This window comes from Oncorhynchus nerka, linkage group LG20, assembly GCF_034236695.1.
Source record: "Oncorhynchus nerka isolate Pitt River linkage group LG20, Oner_Uvic_2.0, whole genome shotgun sequence".
Classification (NCBI taxonomy): Eukaryota; Metazoa; Chordata; class Actinopteri; order Salmoniformes; family Salmonidae; genus Oncorhynchus; species Oncorhynchus nerka.
In genome coordinates this window covers 86094751-86104750 of record NC_088415.1, presented here as the reverse complement: position 1 = coordinate 86104750, position 10000 = coordinate 86094751, and the positions used below count along the sequence as shown (strand labels likewise).

At 50.3% G+C, this 10000-nt stretch overlaps 1 pseudogene; it reads left to right on the top strand.

Annotated features, from left to right (window-relative positions):
* The window catches only part of LOC115123354 (low-density lipoprotein receptor-related protein 8-like), a 164942-nt pseudogene that overhangs the window by 137832 nt on the left and 17110 nt on the right, over positions 1–10000 (top strand).

Sequence of the window (10000 nt, the reverse complement as noted above, 5' to 3'; positions counted from 1 at the left end):
GTGTACACTAACGTGGTGGTCATGATGCTCTATCCAAAGTGTCTGGTAGTGTACACTAACGTGGTGGTCATGATGCTCTATCCAAAGTGGCTGGTGGTCATGTGTACAAAGTGGCTAACGTGGTGGTCATGATGCTCTATCCAAAGTGACTGGTAGCGTACACTAACGTGGTGGTCATGATGCTCTATCCAAAGTGGCTGGTAGCGTACACTAACGTGGTGGTCATGATGCTCTATCCAAAGTGGCTGGTAGCGTACACTAACGTGGTGGTCATGATGCTCTATCCAAAGTGTCTGGTAGTGTACACTAACGTGGTGGTCATGATGCTCTATCCAAAGTGGCTGGTAGCGTACACTAACGTGGTGGTCATGATGCTCTATCCAAAGTGTCTGGTAGTGTACACTAACGTGGTGGTCATGATGCTCTATCCAAAGTGTCTGGTAGTGTACACTAACGTGGTGGTCATGATGCTCTATCCAAAGTGGCTGGTAGCGTACACTAACGTGGTGGTCATGATGCTCTATCCAAAGTGGCTGGTAGCGTACACTAACGTGGTGGTCATGATGCTCTATCCAAAGTGACTGGTAGCGTACACTAACGTGGTGGTCATGATGCTCTATCCAAAGTGGCTGGTAGCGTACACTAACGTGGTGGTCATGATGCTCTATCCAAAGTGGCTGGTAGCGTACACTAACGTGGTGGTCATGATGCTCTATCCAAAGTGACTGGTAGCGTACACTAACGTGGTGGTCATGATGCTCTATCCAAAGTGGCTGGTAGCGTACACTAACGTGGTGGTCATGATGCTCTATCCAAAGTGGCTGGTAGCGTACACTAACGTGGTGGTCATGATGCTCTATCCAAAGTGGCTGGTAGCGTACACTAACGTGGTGGTCATGATGCTCTATCCAAAGTGGCTGGTAGCGTACACTAACGTGGTGGTCATGATGCTCTATCCAAAGTGACTGGTAGTGTACACTAACGTGGTGGTCATGATGCTCTATCCAAAGTGACTGGTAGCGTACACTAACGTGGTGGTCATGATGCTCTATCCAAAGTGACTGGTAGCGTACACTAACGTGGTGGTCATGATGCTCTATCCAAAGTGGCTGGTAGCGTACACTAACGTGGTGGTCATGATGCTCTATCCAAAGTGACTGGTAGCGTACACTAACGTGGTGGTCATGATGCTCTATCCAAAGTGGCTGGTAGCGTACACTAACGTGGTGGTCATGATGCTCTATCCAAAGTGGCTGGTAGCGTACACATATATTACTCACAGGTAACTGACAAAATCAAGAAAAGCCCAACATAAAGCTTCTTAATGGGGCGTTGGGCCAGAACAGCTTTTATTAAGAGGTCCTAATACAATATAAAATGCACCTTGGCATAGATTCTACAGGTGTCTGGAACTCTGTAGGAGGGATGTGACACCAGTCTTCCACAAGAAGATACATCATTTGCTGTTATTTTTTATGGTGGTGGATCAAACCATTCAGTGACCACTCGTGCCCTGTGGATGGGGGTGTTGTCATCCTATGGGGGCAAAGCCATGGTAACCAAAATAATGGTCTGCCCAGCATTTTTATACATGACCCTAAGCATGAATGGATGTTAATTGCTTAATTAACACAGGAACTACACCTTTGTGGAAGCACCTGCTTTCAATATACTTTGTATCCCTCATTAGCTCATTTATTGTTGCCATTATTCTGTCAGTTACCTGTATGTGACCCATGCTTTTGAATAAGTTAAGTTACTAGTTTAGCTAGTTTAGCTTTACACACACACACACACACACACACACACACTGACTGGGAAAAAGAGTCACTGTCTGACTTTTGTCTGAGCTACACACACTGTTCTCTATCTCCTGATAACACTAAATCATCTCCCCCATGCTTTATATAATAGTGCTTTTTAGTGGTCTCTAGAAGGGAGTCTGGGCATGGGAATGAATGGCTACTAGGAGCGGGATACGGCTCCGCAGCGGCCTCCATCTTGGGGCAGGATACTGAAGATCATATATCACAGAGCCCACGGGTTAACTGCTTCTCCTGCTAGGTACAGCTATTGTCCCACTATGGATTGAGTGTGTGTAGAGGGGTTGTCTGTGTGTCTGTGTGTGTGTGTGTGTGTGTGTGTGTGTGTGTGTGTGTGTGTGTGTGTGTGTGTGTGTGTGTGTGTGTGTGTGTGTGTGTGCTTCTTGAGTCCTCAGTTCAGTGCTGATTTCAGTCCTCAGTTCAGTGCTGATTTCAGTCCTCAGTTCAGTGCTGATTTCAGTCCTCAGTCCAGTCCTCAGTTCAGTTCTGATCTCAGTCCTCAGTTCTGATTTCAGTCCTCAGTTCAGTTCTGATTTCAGTCCTCAGTTCAGTCCTCAGTTCAGTTCTGATTTCAGTCCTCAGTTCAGTTCTGATTTCAGTCCTCAGTTCAGTCCTCAGTTCAGTCCTCAGTTCCGTTATTTAGTGTTTAACGGACTCTTCTTCCTGTAGTCATTTTTTTTCTCTGTGTGCGTCTGTGTGTGTCTGTGTGTATCTGTGTTTGTGTCTGTGTGTATCCGTGTGTGTGTCTGTGTGTATCCGTGTGTGCGTCTGTGTGTATCCGTGTGTGTGTCTGTGTATCTGTGTGTGTGTCTGTGTGTATCTGTGTGTGTGTCTGTGTGTATCTGTGTGTGTGTCTGTGTGTATCTGTGTGTGTGTCTGTGTGTATCCGTGTGTGCGTATGTGTGTATCCGTGTGTGTGTCTGTGTGTATCTGTGTGTGCGCCTGTGTGTATCTGTTTTTGCGTCTGTGTGTATTCGTGTTTGTGTCTGTGTGTATCTGCGTGTGCGTCTGTGTGTATCTGTGTGTGCGTCTGTGTGTGTCTGTGTGTATCTGTGTTTGTGTCTGTGTGTATCCGTGTGTGTGTCTGTGTGTATCCGTGTGTGCGTCTGTGTGTATCCGTGTGTGTGTCTGTGTATCTGTGTGTGTGTCTGTGTGTATCTGTGTGTGTGTCTGTGTGTATCTGTGTGTGTGTCTGTGTGTATCCGTGTGTGTGTCTGTGTGTATCCGTGTGTGTGTGTCTGTGTGTATCTGTGTGTCTGTGTGTATCTGTGTGTGTGTTACAGCCCTACTGACGTGCAGGCCAGATGAGTTCCAGTGTGGGGATGGCTCCTGTATCCATGGCACCAAGCAGTGTAACAAGGTCCATGACTGTCCTGACCAGAGTGATGAGGCCGGCTGTGTCAATGGTATGTGTAGACCCCTGGGTAGGAGGCTTTGTGTGTGTGTGTGGGGGTGGGGGGGGGGGGGGGGGGCTGGCTGCCTGGTGTGTGTGTTTGTTTGTGTGTGTGTGTGTGTCTGGCTTGCTGGCTGTATCAACAGTATGTCTGACACTCCGTCTGGCTGTCTGCATGGCTGGTTGGCTTGCTAGCTGGCTCTCTATGTCTGACAGGCTCTCTATGTCTGGCTGGCTGGCTCGATATGTCTGACTGGCTGGCTCGATATGTCTGACTGGCTGGCTGACTCTCTATGTCTGACTGGCTGACTCAATATGTCTGACTGGCTGGCTGGCTGACTCTCTATGTCTGTCTGGCTGGCTCTCTATGTCTGGCTGGCTGGCTCTATGTCTGGCTGGCTGGCTCTATGTCTGGCTGGCTGGCTCTATATGTCTGGCTGGCTGGCTGGCTGACTATCTATGTCTGGCTGGTTGGCTCTATATGTCTGGCTGGCTGGCTCTCTATGTCTGGCTGACTGGCTCTCTATGTCTGGCTGGTTGGCTCTCTATGTCTGGCTGGCTGGCTCTACATGTCTGGCTGGCTGGCTCTATATGTCTGGCTGGCTGGCTCTATATGTCTGGCTGGCTGACTCTATATGTCTGGCTGGCTGGCTCTATATGTCTGGCTGGCTGGCTGACTCTATATGTCTGGCTGGCTGGCTCTATATGTCTGGCTGGCTGGCTCTATATGTCTGGCTGGCTGACTCTATATAGCTGACTGGCTGTCTGTCCTGTTTTACTGGCTTGGCTGTCTTTGTGTCTGTCTGGCTGGTTGGCCAACTTCCTGATGGGCTCTTTGGCTCTATATGTCTAGCTGACTGGTTGTCTGTCTGTCTGTACCTTCCTGTACCTGTCTGTCTGCTTGTCTGTGTATGTCTGCCTGGCTAACTGTCTGTAATAAAATACTTTCCCCATGTCTTCCTGCCACAGCCACTAAGTGTGAGGGTCCCTTGAAGTTCCTGTGTAAGAACGGAGAGTGTATCGACAGCGCCAAGGTGTGTGACAACGTCAAGGACTGCAAGGACCGCTCTGATGAGCCCAAGAAGGAGTGTGGTAAGAACACACACACACTGAGAGGGTTCTCTTCAAATGGACTATGTCCTCTTTCCATGGTTCTTAATGGTCTCACCCCGTGGTGTAGCAGAGAACCAGAGTGACCTGTGACCTCCAGGGTCAGCGCTCAGTCAGAGGCACCAGTACCAACCTATTGATTAGATCACAATCTTTATTCTCTTTCTTTACAAAATGGAGGCGGAAAAGCTGTTTCTACATGTTTGTGTCGATCTGTGTTTTCCTGAGAAGGAGCCATTTGAGAATTCATCGTTTTAGGGACATGAAAAAGAAAATCCACTTTCACAAATTATAGAATTGAAAAACCTGTGTGTGTGTGTGTGTGTGTGTGTGTGTGTGTGTGTGTGTGTGTGTGTGTGTGTGTGTGTGTGTGTGTGTGTGTGTGTGTGTGTGTGTGTGTGTGTGTGTGTGTAAAATGTGAATGTACAATTAAATGTTTTTTGGTGTCTGCAAGTGAGCATTTACATTTACAGTGCCTTCAGAAAGTATTCCATATTTTAGATTTGATGTGTTACAGACTGAATTTAAAATGGATATAATTTAGATTTTTAGTCAACAGGCCTACACACAATACCCCATAATGTGAAAGTGGAATTATGTTTTTTGAATTCTTTTACAAATTAATTAAAATGTAAAAGTTGAAATGTCTTGAGTAAATAAATAAGTGTTCAAGCCCTTTTTATGGCAAGTCTAAATAAGGCCAGGAGAAAAGAGTTGCTTAACAAGTCACGTAAGTCGCACGGACTCACTCTGTAGTGCAATAATAGTGTTTAAAATTATTTTTGAATGATTACCTCATCTCTGTACCCCACGCATACAATTATCTGTCAGCCTAGCAGTGCATTTCAAACACAGATTGCATTTCAAAGCTTCGAGGGGCACGAGTCAAATTTGTATCAAGAGAAGAAAAGCCTCTGTGTGCTCATCAAAGGGGAGAGAAACAAACGTCTGTGTGTGTGTGTGTGTGTGTGTGTGTGTGTGTGTGTGTGTGTGTGTGTGTGTGTGTCTGACTTGCTGGCTGTGTCAACAGTATGTCTGACACTCCGTCTGGCTGTCTGCATGGCTGGTTGGCTTGCTAGCTGGCTCTCTATGTCTGACAGGCTCTCTATGTCTGGCTGGCTGGCTCGATATGTCTGACTGGCTGGCTCGATATGTCTGACTGGCTGGCTCGATATGTCTGACTGGCTGGCTGACTCTCTATGTCTGACTGGCTGGCTCGATGTGTCTGGCTGGCTGGCTGACTCTCTATGTCTGACTGGCTGGCTCTATGTGTCTGGCTGGCTGGCTGACTCTCTATGTCTGGCTGGCTGGCTCTATATGTCTGACTGGCTGGCTTGATATGTCTGGCTGGCTGACTTCCTATGTCTGGCTGGCTGGCTCTATATGTCTGACTGGCTGGCTTGATATGTCTGGCTGGCTGGCTCTATATGTCTGACTGGCTGGCTTGATATGTCTGGCTGGCTGGCTCTATATGTCTGACTGGCTGGCTTGATATGTCTGGCTGGCTGGCTCTATATGTCTGGCTGGCTGGCTGACTCTATATGTCTGGCTGGCTGGCTGACTCTCTATGTCTGGCTGGCTGGCTGGCTGACTCTATATGTCTGGCTGGTTGACTCTAAATGTCTGGCTGGCTGGCTGACTCTATATGTCTGGCTGGCTGGCTGACTCTATATGTCCGGCTGGCTGGCTCTATATGTCTGGCTGGCTGGCTCTATATGTCTGGCTGGCTGACTCTATATGTCTGGCTGGCTGGCTCTATATGTCTGGCTGGCTGGCTCTATATGTCTGGCTGGCTGGCTGACTCTGTCTGGCTGGCTGGCTGACTGACTCTATATGTCTGGCTGGCTGACTCTATATGTCTGGCTGGCTGACTCTATATGTCTGGCTGGATAGGCTGACTCTATGTCTGGCTGGCTGGCTGACTCTATATGTCTGGCTGGCTGGCTCTATATGTCTGGCTGGCTGGCTGACTCTATATGTCTGGCTGGCTGGCTGACTCTATATGTCTGGCTGGCTGACTCTATATGTCTGGCTGGCTGACTCTATATGTCTGGCTGGCTGGCTCTATATGTCTGGCTGGCTGGCTGACTCTATATGTCTGGCTGGCTGGCTGACTCTATATGTCTGGCTGGCTGGCTCTATATGTCTGGCTGGCTCTATATGGGGCGGCAGGGTAGCCTAGTGGTTAGAGCGTTGGACTAGTAACCGGAAGGTTCCAAGTTCAAACCCCCGAGCTGACAAGGTACAAATCTGTCGTTCTGCCCCTGAACAGGCAGTTAACCCGCTGTTCCTAGGCCGTCATTGAAAATAAGAATTTGTTCTTAACTGACTTGCCTGGTTAAATAAAGGTAAAATAAAAAATATGTCTGGCTGGCTCTATATGTCTGGCTGGCTCTATATGTCTGGCTGGCTGGCTCTATATGCCTTCAGAAAGTATTCACACCCTTTGACTTTTTCCAGATGTTGCCATGTTACAGCCTGAATTTAAAATGGATGACATTTTGATGTTGTCACTGATTCTACACACAATACCCCATAATCTCAAAGTGGATTAAAAAATATATATATATATTTTTATATACATTAATAACAAATGTAAAGCTGAAATGTCTTGAGTCAATATTCAACCCCTTTGTTGAATAAGCCTAAATAAGTTCAGGAGTAACAATGTGCTTATTAAAACCTCTTAAGGATCTCTACAGATTGGTGTTCCACCCACGGGACGGTTGAGATAACGTAGACTAATGCGATTAGCATGAGGTTGTAAGTAACAAGAACATTTCCCAGGACATAGACATATCTGATATTGGCAGAAAGCTTAAATTCTTGTTAATTTACTGTAGCTATTACAGTGAAATAATACCATGCTATTGTTTGAGGAGAGTGCACAGTTATGATCTTGAAAAGTTATTAATAAACAAATTAGGCACATTTGGGCAGTCTTGAGACAACATTTTGAACAGAAATGCAATGGTTCATTGGATCAGTCTAAACCTTTGCACATACACTGCTGCCATCTAGTGAACAAAATCTCAACTGCGCCTGGGTTGGAATAATACATGATGGCCTTTCTCTTGCATTTCAACAATGATGTTTTTTTCTTTGTATTATCTTTTACCAGATCTAATGTGTTATATTCTCCTACATTAATTTCACATTTCCACAAACTTCAAAGTGTTTCCCTTCAAATGTTACTCAAGAATATGCATATCCTTGCTTCAGGTCCTGAGCTACAGGCAGTTAGATTTGGGTATGTCATCAAAAAAGGGGTTGATCCTTATTAACAAATCACATAGTAAGTTGCATGGACCCATTCCGTGTTCAGTAATAGTGGCTAACATTATTTATTTATGACTAACCCATCTGTACACCACACATACAATTGTCTATAAGGTCCCTCAATCGAGTAATGAATTTCAAGCACAGATTCAAGCACAAAGATTTACAGGTCTCCGGAGTGGCGCAGCGGTCTAAGGCACTGCATTTCAGTGCTAGAGGCGTCACTACAGACCCTGGTTCGATTCCAGGCTGTATCGCAACCGGTCGTGATTGGGAGTCCCATAGGGCGGCGCACAATTGGCCGGGGGTAGGCCGTCATTTTAAGTAAGAATTTGTTCTTAACTGACTTGCCTAGTTAAATAAAAAATGTAAAGATCAGGCAGGTTTGTCAATGCCATGTAAAGAAGGGCATCGATTGGTAGATGGGTAAAAAACATATTACTAACCGAATTGACAGAGTGAAAGTAAGGAAGCCTGTACAGAAAGCAAAGCACTCAAGTAATACTGCAAGAAATGTGGCAAAGAAATTAACTGTTTTGTCCTGAATACAAAACATTATGTTTGGGTCAAATCCAACACAACACATCACTGAGTACCACTCTTCATATTTTCAAGCATGGTAGTGGCTGCCTCATGTTATGGGTATGCTTGTCATCGGCAAAGACTAGGGAGGTTTTTAGGATAAAAATAAACGGAATACAGCTAATCACAGGCAAAATCCTAGAGGAAAACCAGGTTCAGTCTGCTTTCCACCAGACACTGGGAGACACATTTCAGCAGGACACTAACCTCAAACACAAGGACAAATCGACAGTAGAGTTGCTTACCAAGATGACATTGAATGTTCCTGAGTGGCATTAGTTAGTGGAGGGAGAGGGGGCGTGGAGGGAGAGGGGGCGGAGAGGGGGAACGTGGAGGGAGAGGGGGCGGGGATGGAGGGAGAGGGGAGTGGAGGGAGAGGGGGCGGAGAGGGAGAGGGGGCGGAGAGGGGGCGGAGGGAGAGTGGAGGGAGAGGGGGGAGAGGGGCGTGGAGGGAGAGGGGCGGAGAGGGGGCGTGGAGGGAGAGGGAGAGTGGAGGGAGAGGGGGCGTGGAGGGAGAGGGGGCGGTCCTTCTCTATCTCCCCCCCCTCCTCTCTCTCTTCTCTCTCTCTCTCTTCCGGAGGGAGAGGGGGAGTGGAGGGAGAGGGGGCGGAGAGGGGCGTGGAGGGAGAGGGGGCGTGGAGGGAGGGTCAAAATGAGGATACCAGTGAAATGGCTGAGGGAGAGGGGGAGTGGAGGGAGAGGGGTGCGGAGAGGGGGCGTGGAGGGAGAGGGGGCGTGGAGGGAGAGGGAGCGGAGAGGGGCGTGGAGGGAGAGGGGGCGGAGAGAAGGGGCGTGGAGGAGAGGGGGCGTGGAGGGAGAGGGAGCGGAGGGGGGGGAGGGAGAGGGGGCGGAGAGGGAGAGTGGAGGGAGAGGGGGCGGAGGGAGAGGGGGGGCGGAGAGGGGGAGGGGAGGGAGAGGGGGCGGGAGGGAGAGGGGCGTGGAGGGAGAGGGGCGGGAGGGAGAGGGGGCGGGGGGAGGGAGAGTGAAGGGAGAGGGGCGGAGGGAGAGGGGGCGGGAGGGAGAGGGAGGGAGAGGGGGCGGAGAGGGGGCGTGGAGGGAGAGGGGGCGGAGGGAGAGGGGGAGGGAGAGGGGGCGTGGAGGGAGAGTGGAGGGGAGAGGGGGGAGAGGGGCGGAGAGGGAGAGTGGAGGGAGAGGGGAGTGGAGGGAGAGGGGGCGGGGAGGGGCGTGGAGGGAGAGGGGCGTGGAGGGAGAGGGGGCGTGGAGGGAGAGGGGGAGTGGAGGGAGAGGGGGCGTGGAGGGAGAGGGGAGGGGCGAGGGAGAGTGGAGGGAGAGGGGGCGTGGAGGGGGGGTGGAGGGAGAGGGGCGTGGAGGGAGAGGGGGCGGGAGGGAGAGGGGGCGTGAGGGAGAGGGGGAGTGGAGGGAGAGGGGGCGGAGAGGGAGAGTGGAGGGAGAGGGGGCGTGGAGGGAGAGTGGGCGTGGAGGGAGAGGGGGCGGAGGAGGGAGAGGGGGCGGGAGGGAGAGTGAAGGGAGAGGGGGCGTGGAGGGAGAGGGGGCGGAGAGGGAGAGTGGAGGGAGAGGGGGCGGAGAGAGGGGGCGTGGAGGGAGAGAGGGAGCGTGGAGGGAGAGGGGGAGTGGAGGGAGAGGGGGCGTGGAGGGAGAGTGGAGGGAGAGGGGGCGGAGAGGGGGTGGAGGGAGAGTGGGCGGAGGGAGAGGGGGGGGAGGGAGAGTGAAGGGAGAGGGGGCGTGGAGGGAGAGGGGGCGTGGAGGGAGAGTGGAGGGAGAGGGGGCGGAGAGAGGGCGTGGAGGGAGAGAGGGGCGGGCGTGAGGAGAGGGGGAGTGGAGGGAGAGGGGG